Source organism: Hemitrygon akajei, chromosome 4 (assembly GCF_048418815.1).
Source record: "Hemitrygon akajei chromosome 4, sHemAka1.3, whole genome shotgun sequence".
Classification (NCBI taxonomy): Eukaryota; Metazoa; Chordata; class Chondrichthyes; order Myliobatiformes; family Dasyatidae; genus Hemitrygon; species Hemitrygon akajei.
In genome coordinates, this window is record NC_133127.1 from 65468998 (window position 1) to 65492910 (window position 23913).

Here is a 23913-nt window from a genome sequence, read left to right on the forward strand (position 1 = left end):
CAAATACAAGGTATGGAGTCATAAAGTAATAAAAATTAAAAAAAAACGCTTGGGCAGAGTACAGCTTGGAACCAGGATAAATGCAACAGGACAGGAACAGACAGAAACACCAGAACAGAGTACAGATGCAGACTTCAGATTACAGTAGTAAGGCAGTGTCAAAGAGAAACCCAGTTACAGATCGTTTGCACAGGATCTGGATTTTCTCTAGGTTTTCCTCTTCACCTTGGCAGATAATGGTAATAGAACTAGGAGAAGCAGGGCAATACAGAGCCAGAGGCTAGCTGTTGGACAGAGTAGAAGAGCAGGATCAATATTCATAGGTGAAGAAAATATAGGTGACGACAGCACAAAAGAAAATCACTTTATGATGTTAAGTTTGTTGTTCAGTGGCAGCAGTACCGTGCAAAGACATAAAACTCAATTAGTTACAAAGTAATGTTCATGGGCTCAGAAATCTGATGGTGGATGGGGAACACGCTGTTGCCTAAATCACTCAGTGTGGGTCTTCCGGTTCCTCCCTGATGATAATAACAAGAAGAAGCATGTCCCAGATGGTGAGAATCCTTAATGATGGCCGCTGTCCTCTTGAGGCACTGTCTCTTCAATATGTCCTAATCTTGTTTATGTCATGGACAGAGGGGTCTGTGGACCCCAGGTTGGGAACCCCTGGTAGGAAGGATTATGTTGGTTGTGTCTGCATTTTCACTGGAACCTCCAGGCTGTGATACAAATAGGCAGAACGCTCTTCACTGTACCTCTATAGAGATTTGTAAGAGTCTTTGGCAACACATTAAACCTTCTGAAACTCCTAACAAAAAGAGAAAAGCTAGCATGGTGATTGCATCAATGTGCTGGGCCAGTTCCTTGACCTGACAATGAAGGACAGAGATAAACCTTGGTTTGTGAGGGAATTGGAAAGGGACGCAACAAAACAGACAAACACTTGGATGGAGAATTGCTGGAAACAGGAATATCAAAGGCAGAGAGAAACCCTGCTGTGCATCACCGATATGGAATTAGGACGAACAGTGGGAAAACACAGAAATCCACAGGGCAGGGTGGGTACACAGATATGCAATTTTATCCAAGGAGGCTGGCAGAAATCCCAAGACAGAGCAAAGATAGATGATCAAAATCACTGCAATACTTTTGAAAGACTGAAAATCTGGAACAGATTATGGTAACTAAATGGAAAGACGAGGTGAAACATTGGACGGGGGATATAAGGGATCAGGGTAGAAGTTGCTGCTGTGGGAAAGTAGGGTAGCAAGAGGAGAGGGGCAGAGCTACAGATGACAGGATCATTAATGGTGACATAAAGAAGTGATATGTTCATTATTTTTATACGATTCCAACACAGTAAGTAATTGGCTTTGTAATTCTACAGTCGCAGATCAAGAGCAACCACGTGGTGGATACAGCCCTGTCCATCGCAGGAAAAAAGCCTCCCCACCAGTGAGCACATCTACAAGGAGCAATGCCACAGGAAAGCAGCATCCATCATCAAAGACCCTACCATCCAGGCCACGGTCTCTTCTTGCTGCTGCCATTGGAGAAGGAGGTTCTGGAACCTTAGGTTCCACACCACCAGGTTCGGGAATAAGTATTACCTTTCAAACATCAGGCTCGTGAACCAGCATGGATAACCTCACACACCTCTTAACTGATTCCACAACCAATGGACTCACTTTCAAGAACTCTACAACTCATGTTCTCAGTACTATATATTTATTATATTTTTTATTTGCGCAGTTGCTCTTATTTTGCTCACTGGTCGTTTGTTAGTCCTAGTGTGCACAACGTTTTCCCATTTATTCTGCTGTATTTCTTTGTTCTACTGTGATTGCAAGAAAATAAATCTCAAGGTAGTATATGATGACGTGTATGAGCTTTGATATAAGATTTACTTTGAATTTATAAACATAATCCCAACTTCCAGTTCTTTGTTAATAGCCCTGCAGGTCGTGGCTCTTCAAGTGCACATACAAGTACTTCTTAAAATGTGATGAAGGTTTCTGCCTCTTTGGGCAGTGAGCTTTTAACCTCATCACCCTCTTGGTGAAAACAAATCCCGATCTTCCTTTCAATTTTCCCACTAACTACTTTAGCTCTCTGCCCCCTGGTTGTTGAATCTGCTAATGTAAATAGGTCATTGAACATAGAGCAGTACTACACAGCATTTGCTCTTTGATGTCTGCCAATCAGGACGCCAAATGAAACTAATCCTATCTGCCCAACACGATCCATATCCTTCCATTCCCTTCATGTTACTCCCTCTTTACACCATCTAGCCCTTAAAATAGTATACTGTATATCAGAATTAAGCTGTGCCTCAGCCTCTTTAAGACCAAAGAAACACCCCTGACTATGCAATCTTTTCTCACGGCTAAAATACTCTGAATCCCTCACCAATGCAATGACATCTTTTCTGAAATGTGGTGGCTTTCTTATATTCGATTCCTTGGCTAATAAGGTGAAGCATCCTGTATCCACATTTCATCATCCTGTTGTGCTACCTTAAAGGATCTAGGGATATTCACTCCAAGGAGTCTTCACACCTTCACATTTTTCCGTATGCTATTACTTATTGTGTATTCCCTTTATCTTGTTGCAACTCCATGTGGAACTCAAATACTCACACTTTTCAGCAACAGCTTCTTCCCCTCCGCCATCAGATTTATGAAAGGCCAATGAGCCCATGAACACTACCTCAGTATTCCCCCCCCCTTTTTGCAATGCACTACTTATTTAATTTTTTTAAAAGATGTACTTATTGTAATTTATGGTTTTATTATGTATTGCAATGTACTACTGCTGCAAAACAACAAATTTCACAGCATATGCCAGTGATATTAAACTTGATTCTGATACTTTGTTAAATTTAATGCGGACTACATCAGACACATAGTCCTTGAAATGTCCTCAAACAATCTTCAAGTTAGTCAGACATAATCATTCCTTAACAAATCCACACAGCTATTCTCAGTGAAACTTTATACTGTCCTCAGAAAGGTTCCCAATAATTTGCCGCCTTCAATTAAACTAACTAGCATCTAATTATTTGTTTAACCCCTTCCTCCCTTTTAAAATTTATTTATCCCACAATATTAGCAGTTACTGTAATCCTCTGGAACTGCTCCTACAGACATAATAAATTGAAAAAAGATGGTGGGAGGAGGGGCACAATATTTTCTTTCTTTGCTTCCCCCCCAAAAAAAATTAAACCTAGGACACATTTCATCCAACTGTAGTGTTATACCCATTTTCAGAAACGGATATAACATCATGCATGGTTGAAATGTGTCCTAGGTTTAATAGCTTAAATACTCTTTAATAATTACCACATTTATCCCATTCAATATTTCACACCCTTCATTCTTAACAACAACATCAGCACTGTATCAAACATCTGTGAAATATTCAGGAAGAACCTTAACCACATCTGCTTCCACTGGCAGAGACTAAAAAGGTAATGTAACAAGGTTCTGGATGTAATGGTTATAGCGATAGCAGATGCACTGGTTGTCATCTGCCAGAATTCCAAAGTTTCTAGAACAGTCACAAAATTGGAAAGCAGTGAATATCATCCCACTATTCAAAGGAAAGAGAGAAAATATGAAATTATTGATTAGGGGGCAGGTAAAATGGTACATTCTATTATTTATAATGTGCAAGAAGGCACACAGGAATAATACACTGGATTGGGCAGAGTCAACGTGTATGAAAGTGAAAATTTTTGTCAAATCTGTTGGAATCTTTTGAGGTGATACATGAGGGAACAGCAGTTGATGTATTTGGACCTTCACAGAATTTCAATAAGCTACCATATAAGAGATTATTAGGGGCATGTTATTTGGGGAACTATGAATTGTGGGGTGTGGGGGAATAAATCACAAAGCTGCACCGACTAGAAATCTGAAACAACAGAAATGCTTGAAAATATCTGCAGGTCAGGCTGAGAGTTTTTTTCTGCACTTAAATGAACAGAAAACAGTAGCAATTAAAGGGTCATTTTGATTTGCGAGGCTGTGTCCAGTGGGGTGCCTCAGGGATCAGCACTGAGGTTGACCCGCTCATGATCTATAAAATGTAACATATCAACACTGAAAAATGATGCAAAGCTAGGTGGCGGTATGGGTCAGAAGGAAAATGCTGAGAAGCATTAGTGGGACATTGATGGACCAAATGAATGGGCAGGCTCTACCAGCTGAAATATAACAAGGAAAATTGTGAGGTAATTAACTTTGAAAGAAAGGTCAGAGTATTTTTAAATGGTGAGAGACCGAAAGGTGTTGGTAATCAGAGAGGCCTGGCAATCTTGTACACAAATTAGTGAAAGTCAATATGCAGTTTCAGTAAGCAATTTGAAAGATAAACAGTGTGTTGGTCTTTACTGGAAGACAATTCCAGTACAAGAGCAGGGACATCTTGTTCCAATTATATAAAGCCCTGGGATACCGTTGATAAATCTGGTTTCACTCTGAAAGAGGGACATACCGGCTTGTAGAGGGATTTCATCAGAACGATTCTTGGGTTGAGGGCTTGTACAACCAGAGAATTAGACTTGGTCTGTACACTCCTGAAATTCATTATTTTAAGTGGTTAAATCATCAAAACATACTAATTTCTGCTGGAGTTTTTGTGAAGTAGATATACCCCTCCCCAGCTAATGGCTGACAGATTAACTTTGTCAAAGGTACACTGAAATTTTGAAACACTCAGTGAAGTGTGACCAACAAGGTCTGAGGATATACTGAGGGCAACCTACAGGTGTCACTATGCTTCCAGTACCACCATAGCTTGCCCCTATCGTGTACATCTTTGGAGTGCCGGAGGAAACTCGAGCACTTGGAGAAGACCACATGATCACAGGGAGAAAGTATAAACTCCTCACAGACAGCGGTAGGAATTGAACTCAGGTTGGTGGTGCTGTAAAGTGTTACACTCAGAGTCTTAAAAGCAGGAAAAGAAAGATCGATCTTTATTGAGATGAGGCTAACCTTGGGATTGCACTTGGAACACCGATGCTCAGTTTCTGAGTATATTCTGACTGGAGAATACACATGGGCATTAGGAGGAATGCAGGATATAGAACCCATGCACTTACATAGCACTGAAGAGGATAATCTGCCTGAATCTTACAGATCTTAATGAATGTCTGAGCAGGTCTGAATAACCTAGAGCAATACACAGGATGTGCTGGAGGAGCTCAGCAGGTCAGGCAGCATCTATAGGTGGGAACAAGCAGCCGATGTTTCAGGCTGAGACCCTTCATCGGGACTGGAAAGCAAGGGGGAAGGTGGCGGGGGAGGGGAGGAAGGAGTACACACAGTGGCAGGTGATGGGTGAAACCGGGAGAGGGGGACGGGTGAAGTGAAGCGCTGGGAAAATGACTGGGCGAAAGGGCAGCAGCAGGGGGTATCTGAGGGGAGAGGACAGAAGACCACGGAAGAAAAGGGAAGTTGAGGAACCAGCGGGAGGCGACGGGCAGGTAAGAAGGGAAATTGTCAGAGGGAAACACGAATAAGGAATGGTGAAGGTGGGGGGGGGGGGAATAACCTAGTCAAGCTTTTATTTCTCACATTTTTCTCCTCTTCTTTATATACTTGTCAAATCCAAGAAAATCCCAGGGTGTTTGATTTCCCAGCAATTTTTTCCCATGCCCTCTGAATCGCTTCCCTAGTTTCCCTTTTAGATTCACCCCTACATTTGTGGTATTTGCTTAAACTTTCAGCAATTATTAAACTCTTCATATCAGACACAAGCTTCCGTTTGTTTGCTTTGCCTAGCCCTCCTCACACCTGGGCGCTCAGGAGGCAGGGATTCGACCTATCGTGAGCCCCTCACGTTCCCTTCTGGAATCCCCTGTGTATGCAGGATGAGGATTATTGTGATAATTGGGGGCAAAGAACAAACCGGATCTGTGGCCAAGCACGAATTGTCAGTGAGATTACCCTTTAACTTGTGCTCAGTGGCGTCTTTACTACCTTGTTCCAAGTCACGTTCACATACTTCGGATGGGTTTCGGATGCCACGATGCCTCCACGTTTAAAACTCTCACCCGCCACTTGTACAAGTGGCTTCATGACCTCTCGCCCTTTTAACAGCCAGACCCGATCTCCCCTGTTTCTTGCTTCTTGCACATGCCTGATTTTTATTGCTCCAACACTTGCTGTTCAATCATTGATTGGTACATGGGTCCTAAATTCCAGAATTCATTCCTGAACCTTCTAAGTCTCTCCCCAAAACCACCTTCTTTAACAAGACCCTTTTTCTCACCTGTCTTTATGTGGCTCTAATGTCATAACTTTGTTTCATTACACTTCTGAGACATGCCTGTGTCATTTTACTGTGTTAAAGGGTGTAAGTAAATAAATACTAGTTGTTGCTGCTGTGTTGTAAGAATTGCTGGCGGATTGAAAACCTGGGATGGATTTTTAATCTGTATCTGGATGATCGTAAGAAGAAAAGGTGAAAGGAAACATCGGAACGCACACACACACACAATGCTGGAGGAGTTTAGCAGGTCATGCAACGTCTGTGGAGGGGATTAAACAATCAGCATGCATTCCCCTGCATAGCCGCTGCACGACTTGCCGAGTTCCTCCAGCATTTTGTATGTGCTGTTCTAGTTATGGAGCATCTACAGAACCTCTTGTGTTTAACGGAAGCAGATGGCAGGGTCGGGGAGCTAGGATATCAGAACATACCATGGATACAAGTATAACAAACAGGGAATGTTACCAAAGGGTTTAGATTAATACAATTATAACAGATGAAAAATCTTAGCTTAACAAAAATAGAAACTGACAACAAAAGACGATTAAATACAAAGATAGGGTCAAGACAATAGGGGTTGAGAGACCAGAGGGGATACGTTAATATTGGAGACAACAGGTAGAAAATACCATATAGAAATGGAAACATGTTAACCACACTCACTGTAAATCTGGACAACAAATCTTCAACACTCTAAAGAGAAAGATAAGGTTTAATTGAAAAATTAACAACCGGCAGGCAAAAATGAAGGCTGAAACCTAGATATAGGATTACAAATTAAACAAAGCAGGGGATAAAACAGAGCAACCAATCTATCTGGATTAGGATGAAAGCACTTGAGAACAAAAAAAATTACAAGATAGATACTAAAACATGGCTGGAGCTGGAGATACAGCATTAAGAAGAAAGAAAACTGACAAATATGTACAAGAGTTTGAACTAAATGTGGGAAGAAACTTTGATGACAAGCAGGCTGACTTTTAAAAGACGAGATAACAGGCAGTCCCAGTTTGACTTAACATTCAAGGATACACAATCTATCGAAAGGACAGCAGGACGAAGAGGAGGAGGAGTGGCTCTGCTGGTAAAAAATAACGTCAAATCTTTAGAAAGAAGTGACATGGGATCGGAAGGGGTAAAACCCTCATGGGTAGAGTTAAGAAATTGCAAGGGTAGGAAGGCGCTGCAAGGACTTATACACAGACCTCCGAACAGTAGGCAGGATGTGGTGCACAGATAAAAGCATGCCGAAAAGGCAAAGTTACGTTAATCATAGGGGATTTCAATATGCAGATAGATTGGGAAAACCAAGTTGACGCTGAATCACAAGAGAGAGAATCTGTAAATGCCTCCCAGATGACTTTTTTGAGCAGCTGCTGGTTGAGCCCACCAGGGGGTACGGACTCTGGATTGGCTGTTGTGTAATGGATCGGATATAATTGGGGAGCTTAAGGTAAAGGAACCCTTAAGAAACAGTGATCATAATATGATAGAATTTACCCTGCAGTTTGAGAGAGAAGCTAAAGGCAGGTGTGTCAGTATTACAGTAGAATAAAGGGAATTGCAGAGGAATTGAAGGGGATATTGCACTGCTGGCAAATGATGCTGGAGATGTAGTAATGGGGGGCAAGGAAATGGCAGATGAACTGAATAAGCATTTTGCATCAGTCTTCACTGTGGAAGTTACTGGAAGTTTGAGAGTGTCAAGGCTGCAGCTGCTACTACTAGGGAGATGGTGCTTAGGAAACTGAAAGGTCTGAAGGTAGGTAGGTCACCTGGAACTGATGGAGTACACCCTAGGGTTCTTTAAAGAGGTAGCTGAAGAGATTGTAGAGGCATTCAGAATGATCCTTCAAGAATCAATAGATTTTGGCATGGTTCAGAGGACTAGAAAATTGCAAATGTCACTCCACTCTTCGAGAAGGCAGGAGGAAGTAATAGGCCAGTTAGCCTGACCTCAGTGGTAGTGAAGATGTTGTAGTCAATTGTTAATGGTGTGGTTTCAGGGTACTTGGAGGCACGTGACAAAATAAGCCACAGTCAGCATGGTTTCCTTAAGGAAAGGTCTTGTCTGACAAATGTGTTGGAATTCTTTGAAGGATAGACAAAGGAGAATTGTTGGATGTTGTGTATTTAGTTTTCAGAAGGCCTTTGACAAGGTGCCACCATGAGGCTGCTAAACAAGAGAAGAACTCAGGATACTACAGAAAAGATACTAGCATGGATAGAACATTGGCTGATTGGCAGGAGGGCAAGAGTGGCAATAAAGGGATCCTTTTCGGATTGGCTGCCGGTGACTAGTCGTGTTCTACAGGGCTCCGTGTTGGTACTGCTTCTTTTTTTACATTGTTTGTTAATGATTTGGATGATGAAATTGATGGCTCTGTGACCAAGTTTGTGGATGATACAAAGATAGGTGGAGAGGTAGGTAATGTTGAGGAAGCAGAGAGGCTGCAAAAGGACTTAGATGAGGAGACTGGGCAAAGAGGTGGCAGATGGAATATAATGTCAGGTAGTGTATGGTCATGCACTTTGGTAGAAGAAATTAAATCATAGATTATTTAATAAACAAGGAGAAGATTCAAAAGTCCAATGCGCAAAGGGATTTGGGAGTCATTGTGTAGGACTCCCCGAAGGTTAATTTGCAGGTGGAATCGGTGATGAGGAAGGTAAATGCAGTTTAGCATTCATTTTGAGAGAACTTGAGTATAAAAGCAGGATGTAGTGCTGAGGCTGTATAAGGTAATGGTGAGGCCTCACTTGGAGTTTTGGACCCCTTATTTAAGAAGGGATGTGCTGATGTCAGAGGGGTTTTAAGAGGAGGCTCATTAGAATGATTCTGGGAATGAAAGGGTTATCGTATGAGCAGTGATTGAAGGCTCTGGGCTTGTATTCACTGGAATTTAGAAGAATGAGGAAGATCTCATTGAAACTTAGCAAATGTTGAAAAGCCTAGATAGAGCTGATGTGAAGAAGGTGTTTCTTTTGGTGGGTCAAGTCTAAAGGAAAGAGCACAGCCTCAAAATATTGGAATGTTCCATTTAGAATTGAGCTAAGGAGGAATTACTTTAGCCAGAGTGTGGTGAATCTGTGGAATTCGTTGTCACAGGTAGCTGTGCAGGGCTGGTCATTGGGTGATTGTAAGGTGGAAGTTGATAGGCTTTTGATTAGTCAGGACATGAAGGGATACAGGGAGAAGGGAGGAGACTGGGGTTGTGAGGGAAATGGGTCGGCCTCAATGGGTCAAATGGCCTAACGTCTTATGTCCTATTACTTTTTGGCCAATACCTTGTCTGAGAAATTGAAAAGGAAAAGTGATTAATCATTGCAGCATCTAAATAGTTTTCCACAATTACTGTTTAGCAAGGCAAAGATAAAAGAAATTCATTGATCCATTATTAATGATGAACAAGATTCAGCAAATTGCAGGGCATGAAATAACTGCATGTCAGAAGTCACGCCACATGGTACACCTAGTTCTTCAAAAGGTCTTTACACCTCCAGTAGACCAGTGCTTTCCCTTTTCAAGAATAAATTCTTAACGTCAGTAACTATCTACATGTATGTACAATGTAAAACTTACTAAATATTTACAAATACAGAGTCAATGACTATCGATTTAACTAATCATCAATTGCAAACTCATTTAACTCTGACTAATATATTTGCAGGGTTCTGTAGTAACTATAACCGTACATAGTTTTGAAATGTTCCCAATATCACAACTCTTAAGTAAATAATTCTAAATTAAATTTTGTTTAATGTTGCCATCTTTCTGCTTTCTTGCACATGCTCTTTCACTTCACAGTTCTCATTTGGGCTCTGCATTGCATCTTACATTTTCTACACTACTCTTTTAAAGCAAAGAATGTCACCTCTGACCTTCCCACTCTAGATGGTTTCCATCAAATGCAACTCAACTACGTTGGCTCTTAACCTTGGCTAAGTGTATCAAGCTGAACTCAGTACATTCAGGCTTAAAGTAACATTGTCAGACCATGGAAATAGCAATAAAATCCTTCCCCTTGGCATTCAGCTCAGCATCAGACTGGTCTTAACGTTCTAGTGTACCAGCTGTCATGTTTCATGTACAAACGTCCTGGTGTCTAGTTCCAAACTGGTTGCTAAGGACTTGGAATTCTCCTTATGCTTGAAAGAAGCAATATTACTGCCTCTGCTGCACTGCTGACTCAAACAACTTCCAAAGATTGAACATCACTCCAAAAAAATCTCACTCTGATCTGAATTTCTGGCTCTGGTTGCCTCTGCAGACATTACAACCGTGACCTGTTCTGTCCAAGTATCTGAGTACTGCAGGACATGCTGCCTCCCAGTGTAGTGAACACATCCACAGCTATTTCTGGTAAGCTGTCAAATAGTCAACACCACAAATTTCTATATCCCAGAAAAAAAAGGTATAATAAGTTCCCAGCATGCAGCTCAACTTCATATCTGGGAATACCACTTTTTCATTCCAGTTCTTGGCTCCACAGTATTGGATCTTTCAGCAGCGTCTGGTATACACAGCCATTACATGCACTAATCCAACTTCTTTCCTCCACTAGAGAAAACCTTGCACTTATTAATTCTCTCACCATATCATCCAGGTCATCCACTCCTCTCCAGCTGGGCACTCCTGAGACTGCTCTGTACAAATCACAGTGTACTGCTACCTGTACCTCACCACCATACTATCACATGTTGAAAGAGTCATGAGTTTTCACCTCCCCAGGCACACCAGTCCTTGCCTGACCAGATAGTAGAACAGTGGCTACTGTTTATCTGTGGTAACCTTACTAGAGAAGGAGCCGTTACCTCTTGCTTTCTCAGCATCTTTAGGCCCCACCCACCTGACCAGTCGACTTCCCCATCCAATTCTGTAATCCTTTGCAACAGCTTCCATGACTCAAAATTGTGCAGCACAGGAACAGGCCCCACGGCCCACAATGTTGCATCAGACTAAAATAATTGGTAATTAAATGATTAATTACTTAGTTTGGTCCCTTCCTCCTGCACACTGTCCATATCTTTCCATTCTCTGCACATTCATGTCCTATCTAGAAGTCTCCTAACTGCCTCAGTCGTATTTGTCTCCACTATCACCCCGGCAGCATATTCCAGGCATCCAGTACACTGTGTAAACAAGCTCACCTCCTTCAAACATACCCCCTCTCACCTTAAATGTATGTCCTCTGGTATTAGGCATTTCAATTCTGGGAGAAAGATGCAGGCAGTTTATAAGATTATGACAGGCTGTATGCCTCTCAAACCGATGAGCTTGTATCAGGTCTCCCCTTAGCCTCCACGTACCAGAGAAAACAACCCAAGTTTGTCCAGCCTCTCCTCATAACACAAGCCCACTAATCCAGCGAGTGGTGTCGTAAACTGTAGCTTCTCTAAAGCCTCTACATCTTTCCTGTAACGGGTGCAAGCAGATTTGCATGCAATACACCAGATGCAGCCTGACTGCAATGGAACTTCTTGAACTCAGTGCCTGCACTAATGAAAGGTAAGCATGCCATACACCTTCTTTACCACCATATTAACCTGCCAGGACTTGGACCCCAAGATCCCTCTGTAATCAACACTGTTGAGAGTCTTGTCATTAACAGTGTACTCTCTCTACATTTACATTTGTCTCAGTCCAATTTTGACTGTAGCTATAAGGTTCTGGCTCATCATTGTGTTGGTAACTGTGCCCATCTGTATCCATTCTCCATGAATAGTCTAGAGAGTCCCTCCCTCATTAGACAAGTTTACTCTTGCTTGGCCAAAAGATGCTCAAGACTCTTTTCATGACTCATTTTACCCTATTACTGACCGGTTTGCAGAAATGTCAGTGAGTACATTGATCCTGACATCTTCAATTGATCTGGAAGCTACTAATGCTTTGTTGATTACTATACACATGCAGAGGGAGCTAATTCCACTTAATATACATAACGTTCACTCTGATTCCGACATATGCACGGTGCCCCATTGGAAATTTTCTACAAGCCCCCCTCACATCAAAGGCAATCAGCGACTACCATCTAGGATCTCTACAACACCATCTGCTTTCAGGGACATATCCATCTGTTCCACGTATAGCACAAATGGCTGTGACAGATCATGCTTGTTCAGCTCACCAACACATCTGTCTATGCTATTATTACTTCCTTAACCAGAAACTGTTTTATTTCACATACTTTTGATCATTGCTTTTTACCTTCTTCGGCAACAATGTGGTATCATAGGTTCTTTTATACTGCTGCTTAATAAGTCAAGAAAACAAGGATAAAGCTTCCAATCAAACATTCTTTATCAATGGCAAACAACACTCAACTAACAGTTGAGTGGGCACAGTTTTAAGGTGCTTGGAAGTAGGTACAGAGGAGATGTCAGGGGTAAAAAAAAATTATGTAGAGAGTGGTGAGTGTGTGGAATTAGCTGCTGGTGACAGTAGTGGAGGTGGGTACGATAGGGTCTTTTAAGAGACTCCTGGATAGGCAGATGGAGCTTAGAAAAATAGAGGGCTATGAGTAACCTTAGGTAATTTCTAAGTACCGTAGATTCCGGACTACAGAGCGCACCTGATTAAAAGCCGCTGGCTCTAATTTTAGAAAGAAAATCAATTTTTTACTTGTACAGGCCGCTCCGGATTTTAGGCCGCACCGGATTTTCGGCCGCAGGTGTCCCACGTTGTAATATGAGATATTTACACAGAAAGATATTACACGTGAGGATTTTTTAACTTTTAATTAAATCCATATGGTAACATAAACAAATACATATTGCAAATGCTTTTTTTCGAACCGTGCCTGTAACGCGGCTACTTTTAAATATACGTTGCGTATACTTTTTTTACTGAACAACATTCCAATATCTCCTAACGACTGGTAAAAAATATATATACTGCAGCCTACCAGGAAAAGTTATTGATCGCCTTTAACTTAAAAGCAGCGTTTTGGCTCCGCCGCTCGCCCCCCTCCTTCCCGTTTATCGCAAACCGGTATCCCACAAGACGCGGCGAAACCGGGTGTGACGTCATAGCATCCCGCGATGTAGTACAGAAAACAAATATAGTTAAAACTCTTCTAACTTTAACTAGAAAATGAATTACTAAGCAAAAATATTATAAACTAAATAACTGCCATAAAGGCAGCACAATGCTTTTCTTCGAGTGTTTTCCATGTTGATGAGGGTGAGTACAAATGACTGATTGACAATAATTTAATTGTGAAAGTGCGCTTGATTTATCGTACAATTTCATTGGACCTCTGTGAACTACTCATCAATTTTATTGGTCTACTGTTACGAGGCAAAATGTTTTTGGCGGCATGAAAAAAATAATGCATTAGCCGCTCCGTATTAAAGGCCGCAGAGTTCAAAGCTGTTCAAAATGTGGGAAAAAAGTAGCGGTTTAAAATCCGGAATCTACGGTAAGTACATGTTCAGCGCAGCTTTGTGGGCTGTAGGTTTTCTAACAGCAGGGTTTAATACAATACTACATCAAGTCACACCTCATGGTGTACCTAATTCTATTAAAATTACCCATGTGCCCAATGGATCCCATCAGTTCATCTACCACCATGTGAACTCGAGGTGAGGGGAAGTCGCTACACGTGGAAGCCATTAAAAACGGATGGCGCAGTTGTGTAGTGGTTGGCACAATTGCTTTACAACACCAGCGATTGATGATTGGGGTTCAATTCCTGTCAATGTCTGTAAGAAATTTGTGCATTGTCGCTGTGACCACGTGGGTTTCCTCAAGGTGCTCCAGTTTCCTCCCACATTCCAAAGACGTATGGACTAGAGTTAGTGAGTTGTTGGTATGCTACGCTGGTTCCATAATTATGGCAACACTTGTGACCGAGCACAATCCCGGCTGATTTGATTTGACACAAACAATGCATTTCACTGCATGTTTTGATGAACATGTGACAAATAAAGCTAATCTTTCTCTTTATGAAAGGAATCTGTTGACCAACAGCTTGATGGGAATACGATGGAGCGGGAAGGAAGTGGGATAAGTTTAGGGAGGGCATAATATCTAATGGTGCAATTATATCACTGATGTGATTTGAAATATTACAGATCAAAAAGGTCAGAGGGTAGATTGCTAACCTGAGCCAAGGTAGCTGATCTGAGCTTTGGCAAAAGGGTTAAAAGAAATGGTGGCTGCATTTGCCCTCTTGATCACAAATAAATAGTGTACACTAGATGTGATTAGGCTTGGACGTAAATCATGGATGAAAATTGACCAAGCAATCATGAGGCAGAGCATATCTGAAACATTCAAGTAAATCTATACTAGTGGGGCTAGCAATAGGATCATCTCTAAAATGACAATGTAAGACATATTTTGAAATTTCTAACAAACTCATAATCATAATAAAGCTTACTTTCAAGCTGCATGACTAGGACAAGACGCTGTTGCTCTGATGGCACAACAGAAGACAGATAAATATCATACAAGGACAATTTTACATGATCGGAATGAGATAAGATAAGATTGACCATCAGAAAAGGAATACAGTGAACACACAGGATAATGTGGATCTCTAGAACTGAGAAAAAAATGGTGCAAATATTAGATAAATATAGATCAGTACTAATCCAGGATAGAGCATGACATGGTGGATCACAAACACATTTCAGGATTGGAACAAAAGAAAGTGAGAGAAATAAATTAAACAAAATAAATACCAGAAACTGAAAATTTGAGGTCTGAAAGCTCAAGACTAAAACATGTCACAGAGTATCTTTGAATACATTGAGATCAAAAACCCTTGGTAGGATCAGATATCGAGGGCCAAAACTTCGAAGGCAAAATAATGCTGGAATACAATACTGCAAAGAGGCTCGGCATTTCACCCTGAGCTAGACCATTATAGTCAACCATGTGGGAGGCAATATCGTCTGTGTACAAAGCCAAACCTTGCAATAAAATCAAATGAGAAGAACCAAGTTTAATTAAAAAAGGTCATAGAGCAGAAGAGGGATGACATGATTTAGCCTCCAGCAACCATAATGGGCTTCTTTTTTGTGAGATACATCTGCAGCTACCACAGCTCTTTTCTTCGCTCTCCACTAGGTTTCTCATCAGTACGTTCAGTTTGATGCAGGGCTGACATCAAGGCTGCCACTATCATTTTGTAAAACCTGCCATTGTGTCCAGATACACAAAGACTTTAATGAGGAATGGAGTCCCAGCGAATCCAAACTGAGAATAATTGCTGAGGAAACACTACATGGTAGCATTACTGAGGACACCTTGCATCACTTTGCTTGATGATAGGTTTATTGAATTTCTCCTGTATTTGAGGGCAAATGAGATCAATAACATTGAAAAAAAAACTGTGTTTATAGTCACGGTCATCATGACATTCTTCCTGGAGTTTGTCACCTTGAGGTAGAACATCAATATCTTACAATAGCTTTAAGGTATTCAGCCTGGAGTATTGGTAGTGGAAGGATTTGTCCATATGACATTGAACTAGCCCTTGGGTCCAGTGTCTGTGTAAACCATGACACCAATCCCACCTGTCTACACATGCCCTATATCCCTCTATTCCCTACCTGTTCATATGCCTGTCTAAATGACACAAGTGCAGTTATCATATCTGCTTCCCTGATAGCACATATCACACTGTAAAACACAACTTGCCTCACAGCCTCCTTTAAGTTTTCTCCCTGTCACCTTATAGCAGTGCTTGCTCCAGTATCCGAGATGTTCACTGAGGGAGAAAGGACTCCCTCTACCCAATTTTAAACACTTCTGTCCAGTGATGCATTTTGCTTGATCTCATATACTGTCAATAAAGCATTAGCTTGAATTTTCTCAAATTGCATTTGTGAACCTGTTCAGAGGTATACTGAATAGATGATCCTTGCTTCTTTCCGAGATCCCCACCATCACAAATGGTAGGCTTCAGCTAATACAGTACTGTACAGCCCCAATGATATCAAGAAAAAGCTGAGAGCACTGGAAACCACTTCCCTCTGCTGGTGCTGAGGAACTGCACTCGAGAATGAGATGAGTCTCCTGCCAAACTGTCCCTGAACACTGACAATGTAGAAAATTGCCCAAATATGATCTGTTCAAAAAAGCAGGAAAAATTCCAATCCAACTAGCTAAGCCAACAATCCTCAATCTTCAATGTGATGGAAGATGTTATTAAAAGGCATTTGCTCACTACTAACCTTCTGACTGTTGTCCAGTTGGGTTTTGGCATAACCATTTGTTTCCAGATCATACCATAGTCCCACTCCAAACAGGAACCAAAGAGTTGAGATCCAAAGATGAGATAACAGTAACTATTTTTGACATCAAGGAAGTTTGGCATCAAGCAGAACTGAATAAATGGGGAACACTCCAATGCTGGGAGACATAACTCACACAAAGAAAGATGGTTCTGATTGGAGCTCAATCATTCCCATTGAGCTCCAATCAAAGCTTAAATTTGCCAAACTTTATTTAGTTATAACTGCACAGTTATTTATTTGAACTCACTGATTGTACAGCTAATGCCATAATCCATAGACACGATGCTCTCCACAGCACACGACCCTGGATAGTTTGCTCACAGTCGTACATTTTCCAATATGCCACAAAACAAACAACAAATTTCATGACATATATCAGCAATAATAACCCTGATTCGGTCTTTTGATTCGGATTTTGTCTGATAGGTCAATTCAAATATTCAGGAACACAAAAAGCAACGGAAAAGTGTGGACTCAGTCCAATACATCAGTGTTGGGATCCTTCCCCATCATTGGATGTACATCAAGAAGGCAACATCTATCATTAAGATGCTCACCTCCCAGGCCATAGTATCTGTTCACAGCTATCATGAGGTCTAGCAGTCTGAACCCCCACACTACCAGCTTCAAGAAAGCTAATTCCCTTTAACCATTTGTCTCTTGAACCAATCTACACAACCCTAACCAATACTGCATAAGAACATAAGAAATAGAAGCAGGGTTAGGCCATCTAGCACGTCATGTGTGCTCTGACATTCAATAAGATCATTGCTGATCTGGCCATGGACTCATCTCCACCTACCTGCCTTTTCCACATAACCCTTAATTCCCCAACTATGCAAAAATCTACACAACCTTGTCTTAGATATATTTACTGAGGTAGCCTCTACTGCTTCATTGGGCAGAGAATTCCACAGATTCACCAATCTCTGGGAAAGGCAGTTCCTCCTCATCTCCATCCCAAATCTACTCCCCTGAATCCTGAGGTTATGTCCCCTAGTTCTAGTCTCACCTACCAGTGGACACAATTTTCCTGCCTCTATCTTATCTATCCCTTTCATAATTTTATATGTTTCTATAGATCTCCTCTCATTCTTCTGAATTCCAGCGAGTACAGTCCCAGGCGACTCAATCTCACCTCATAGTCTAACCCTTTCACCTCTGGAATCAACCTGGTGAACCTCCTCTGCACCACCTCCAAAGCCAGTGTATCCTTCCCCAAGCAAGGAAACCAGAACTGCACACAGTAATTCCAGGTGCAGCCTCATCAGTACCCTTTACAGTTACGGCATAACCTCCCTGCTCTTAAATTCAATCCCTCTAACATTCCATTTGTCTTCCTGATAGTCTGCTGCACCTGCAAACCAACCTTTTGTGATTCATGCACAAGCACTCCCAAGTCCCTCTGCAGTTTTTTACCCGTTAAATAATAATCTGCTCTTTCATTTTTCCTTCCAAAGTGGATGACCTCGCATTTACCATCTGTCAGACCACTGCCCACTCGCTTAACCTATCTATATCTCTCTGCAGACTCTCCATATCTTCTGCACAATTTGCTTTTCCATTCAATTTAGTATCATCAGCAAACTTAGATAAATTAATAATCTGGAAGAGAGGACTGAGTGTAATGTACATCGTGAACAGCAGCGTACCGCTCACCACTGATTGCCAACCAGAGTAACACTCATGTATCCCAACTCTCTGCTTTCTATTAGTTAACCAATCCTCTATCCATGCTAATACATCACCCCCAACTCTATGCTTCCTTATCTTATGGATAAGTCTTTTATGTGGCACCTTATCGAATGCCTTCTGGAAATCCAAGTAAATAATGTCCATCTGTTCCCCTCTATCCACTGTGCTTGTTATATCCTCAAAAGACTCCAATAGGTTTGTCAAGCAGGATCCGCCTTTGCCGAATCCATGCTGCGTCTGCCTGATCTATCCACTTCTTTCCAGATGCCTCACTATTTCTTCTTTAATGATAGTTTCAAGCATTTTCCCATCTACAGATGTTAAACTAACTGGCCTACATCCTTTTCTGAACAGTGGGGTGACATTTGCTGTCTTCCAATCCGCTAGGACCTGCCCAGAGTCCAGAGAATTTTGGTGAATCATCACCATAGCCTTTATTATAACTCTTGCCATTTCTTTCAATACCCTGGGATGCATTCCATCAGCACCAGGGGGCTTATCTATCTTCAAGTCCGCAAGATTGCTCAGCACTACCTCTTTAGTGATAGCTATTGTATTGAGGTCCTCACCTCCCATCGCATCCATAACATCTCTCTTTGGCATGTTAGATGTGTCCACCACCGTGAAGACCGACACAAAATAGTCATTCAATGCCTTGGCCATTTCCTCATTACCCAATATCAATACCCCCTTCTCGTCCTCCAAGGGACCTACATTCACTTTAGCCACCTTTTCTGCTTTATACAATTACAAAAATACTATATGTAACTATAATATTATATAGCAACACCATGACAACCTTGCACTTTTTCTGTTTTTCTGTTTTTTCTGTTGTAATTTTCTTTTTCTGTTGTTAGGGTTAGGGTCTTTTTCTGTAGTAATTGTAAAATAGATATTTTCTTAAGAATGCTGCGTGTCTGATGCTATGAGCCTGTGACACTGCTACAAGGAAGTTTTTCATTGCACCAGTGCATTACTTGGCATTGATTAAAAAGTATTAACCTGGATCTGCAGTAAGGGGAACAAACAAATGTGCAAGAAAATCAGTTAAAATTAATCAACATTGGCAGTTCATTCCTTTTTCAAACTTCTTTTAGACAACAGATGTCCTTTCATAATGTATGCCCCATGGTTAGCTGAACAAATGTGGTCTTCAAGATTTTCAACAGCCTAATGAACCAATGTGCAGTGTACTCACAAAAACCATATTACAAGACCAGCCCATTGGCTCCAGGGTGAGATCTCAGATATATTTAAGTCACCAAAGCTCTAATGCCTTACTAACTGGTGAAACTTTCAGTTGTTTATATTATGCTATTCTAGTTTCGTGCAACACATCAACTGGTCCCTCTGCCAGTGATCCCTATATATCACTCTGGAAAAGTGCAGAAGGACGACTGGCAGAGCAACCTGACTGGCATCAGTACAATGAAGAATCAGGTTTATTATCACCGGCATGTGACATGAAATTTGTTAACTTAGCAGCAGCAGTTCAATACAATACATAAACTAGCAGAGAGAAAAAAAACATAATAATAATAAACAAGTAAATTAGATTAGATTCAACTTTATTGTCATTGTGTCGAGTACAGATACAAAGCCAATTAAATGCAGTTAGCATCTAACCAGAAATGCAAAGAATAGTGTTATTTACAAAATAACTGTGAATAAAAAGTAAATGCTACAGCACACAAATATGTAAGTACTGAGACAGTACAATATGGGTGCAATACTGCTTAGCGCTGTAACGTGAGGTTCAGCAGGGTCACAGCCTCAGGGAAAAAACTCTTCTGGAGGCTCCTGTAGCACCTACCGGGGGGAGGAGAGTAAAAAGTCCATGGTTAGGGTGAGATGCATCCTTGATAATGCTTTTCGCCCTGCCCAGGCAGCATTTATGGTAGATGTTCTCAATGGTGGGCAATTGGGTGCTGATAATCTGCTGGGCAGCTTTCACCACCCACTGGAGTGCTTTGCAGACTGATATGGGACAATTGCCATACCACACAGAGATGCAGTTGGTGAGTATGCTCTCAATGGTACAGCAGTAAAAGTCCGTCAGTATCCTGGGACAGAGGTGAGATTTCTTGATGCTCTGCAGGAAATAAAGGCGCTGTTACGCCTTTTTGATCAGGATGGAGGGGTTCAGGGACCAGGTGAGATCATCGGAAATATGGACACCAAGGAATTTGAAGCTTGATACACGCTCCACTACAGCTCCGTTAATGTAGATGGGGACATGAGTGTGGCTCCTAGCATGCCTGAAGTCCACAGTGGTCTCCTTGGTCTTCTGGGTGTTAAGGGCCAGGTTGTTGTCGGCACACTTCGCAGCCAGGTGCTGGACCTCGTCCCTGTAGGCCGTCTCGTCATCCCCTCTGATCAGGCCAACCATCGTGATGTCGTCTGTGAACTTGATTATGGAATTACATATATTGAATAGATTTTTTAAACATGTGCAAAAACAGAAATACTGTATATTAAAAAAAGTGAGGTAGTGTCCAAAGCTTCAAAGTCCATTTAGGAATCGGATGGCAGAGGGGAAGAAGCTGTTCCTGAATCACTGAGTGTGTGCCTTCAGGCTTCTGTATCTCCCACCTGATGGTAACAGTGAGAAAAGGGCACGCCCCTGGGTGCTGGAGGTCCTTAATAACGGACACTGCCTTTCTGAGACACCGCTCCCTAAAGAACATACAGTTATCATTTGTGATGAGAAATTTCCTTTTTAGTGAAAATGGTGTAGGTTTTGCAAATAAAAACGGCTGAGGCGTTTTATGTTTAATTAAAACCATAACAACTCATTTATTGTACTACAAAAACTGAACACAAAGAGCAGTAAAAGTACTTTACGTAATTATGTCATCACATCAGACCAACTTCTTAAAGTGAACCCAAACTCAATGTCAGTGGCTGTGAATCAAGTACTTTTCAACCAATTACATTACCCCACACAGCTCCCCCCACCCCCATTCATCTGGTCAATCCATCGCTCAGGAACCTCAAAAGGTTCTAATGGTGCCTGAACATGACAGTTTTGACCCACTGGCAATCCACACACACAGGTTGCAGTCCAATCACGCACGTCCTTTCAAAGGCCGTGACACACAGTTTCTGCGAGGCCTTCTGGCCCTGATGCAGGAGGCCATGTATGGAGTCAAAAACAGTCGGTCTCCAGTCTGTGCGCACGATGGGGCGAGGGCGACCGGTTGAGACATCACACAGGAGACAAACTCCAGTTTCTCTGAACTTCATGTCAACTATCTACAGGATCGTGGCTGCTGTTCAGTAAGCCTGGTGCTCTGGGTCATCAGCTTGGCTGGCTGCCATGCTGACTAAGTCAACCCCTGTGTGTATGGCCTCAGTGGATGGCTGTGAGTTGCTATCAGCCACAGCATTATTTTTCCTCTTGATGTGTTGTGCACTCGGATATGTAGGTCTGGTGCTGCTGCTGCAGACCAAGGATCTGATATTTTGACCATGGCATGCATGAGGGGTTTGTGGTCAACCAACGCTCTGGAACAGGAGAAAACAAGAAATGGTGGACAGCCAGATGGAGACCAAACAGCTCACGGTCAAACATGCAGTACACCCTTTTGGGGGGACAGAGCTGCTGGCTGAACAAGGCGAGCAGCTGGCACACACCTCCAACCAACTCTTATGCACAGCACCCACAGCACAGTCTGTAGCCTCAGTAGTAATGGCTACAGGTGCACCAGTAGGGTCACAATGGAAAGAGCTTGTTTGGTATCATCAAATGCACTGGCCATGTCTGCTGACCAGTCAAGCACATGATTTGGGGCAGTGCCTTTAAGCGCACTATACCAGGGAAGTACAAGGTCAGCAGCTCACAGATTGAAGTGGTGATAGAAATTGCCTAACAGCTCCGATAGATCTTTTAGTAGTGCAGGGTGGTGGGAAATCCATTAATAGCAGCTAATGTTGATGTGAGGCATTTCGCACCTTCTGCAGGGAAGCAATAGCCAAGAAAGTCGATGGTTAGCAACCCAAACTAGCATTTAGCAGGGTTAATGATCAACCTGTGTTGGCTTAAGAGCTTGAAAAGTGTGCAGTGATGGGATACGTGTTCAGATTTGGATGCACTGCCAACAAGTATGTCACCCAGGTAAACAAAAAGAAAGTCTGAGTCTTTCAATACAGAGTCCATCAAACATTGGTTAAAGTCTGTGCTGCGATTTTCAGCCCAGCTGGCCTGCACAGAAACTCGGTGGTCAAATGGGGTTATCACAGCCGTTTTGGGTATCTCTTCCAAGCACACAGGCACCTGATGGAAGTCCTTAACTAGATCAATCCAGGGAAAAAATACTTTCTGACTAAATATGCTGGATGTGTGGGACCAGGTAACAATTAGGGGTGGCAGCCTCGTTAAGGAGTTGATAGCCACCACATGGGCAGCAACTACCAGTGAATTTACGGACTATATGGAGAGGCAAAGCCCAGGGGCTATTCAACTGGTGTACAATACCAAGTCTCTCCATATTGGCAAACTCAGCCTTTGCGGTTGCCAGCTTTTCTGGGTCCAGTCTAGGCACATGCCAATTGTAGAATTGTGGTGCTCGAGCCCACATTTTGTCACTGTAGTGGAGAACGAGCAGTTGGTCTGGAAATTCGTCCAACAATTGAGCAAGCTCACATGTGGTGGTGCATGCGTTTGACAGAGTCGTTGTGGGGTCCTTGACATCTACAAGCTGGCACTTTTTAAGACCGACACACAGGAAATCTTCACCAATCAGAGGTCTAGCCACTTTAGCCAGGACGAAGACCCAAGTGCAACGTCGCCCGTCGTGTCCTGTAATCTCTTTTAGGGATCATAACCCCCAGTTTGCAGTCTAAGTAATCACATTAAACCCTCAATTATTGGGCAGACTCGAGTTCACTTTAGCTCCCGTTCATCTGCTCAGGACTTTTTTCCCCTCAATTGTGAATCAAAGCGAAGAATTTTCAGTTGAGGTTCAAATATCAAGATAGAGATTATGTGGAGATACTAATGGGTGTGCCCAGCCGAGTAAACAATTAAAAAGAGCCTTTCCTTCTTAAAGTGGAGATTGGGAGCAGATACAAGGTCAGAAGGGAGATAGCCCAATGAGGAGCTCAGCTAGGCTGGTCCTGTGTTTAGAACCTCTCATTCTTACTACTCAACACTGTCAGAAAATTGTCACAGGATTCTTCATTGGGACAACTTTAAAATGCTTCACCGATTTCATAACTTTATCTGACAAGTACTGGAGTTCTGTATCTGCATTATGTCAGCTGAGTTTGCCCAGCTGCTCTGTATATGGGGCTCATGAAACACCCCATTACATCTCCTCCCTGGACAGGGAAATACTGCTAATAATAGCAATACACAGTGAACAACCTGGTGAGGGATTTAAAAAAACAACATGCAATTATGGATCATGTGCACAAAAGACAAAAAATACCAGCTCTTTACAATCAATTTCATTATTGGGATTCAACCATTTTTACATTAGATGGGGTGACAAACTGAGCACGTTGAGGAACCAAGACAAGTTTGCAGTTGAAGATTCAAAATTCTGTTCTTCCAAAATATTGTTCTGAATTGGGTTATTTTCAATTATGTACCTTATTGAAAACTACAAAGAGATAATTAGGATTATCTTAGCATTGTACTTACGCACTTCCCTAACCCTCAGTCAAACTGCCTTCTGTGAACCA

At 42.0% G+C, this 23913-nt stretch overlaps 1 protein-coding gene across 1 annotated transcript in view; it reads right to left on the bottom strand.

Annotated features, from left to right (window-relative positions):
* The window catches only part of maml3 (mastermind-like transcriptional coactivator 3), a 493444-nt gene that overhangs the window by 460700 nt on the left and 8831 nt on the right, over positions 1 to 23913 (bottom strand). The window lies entirely within an intron of this gene.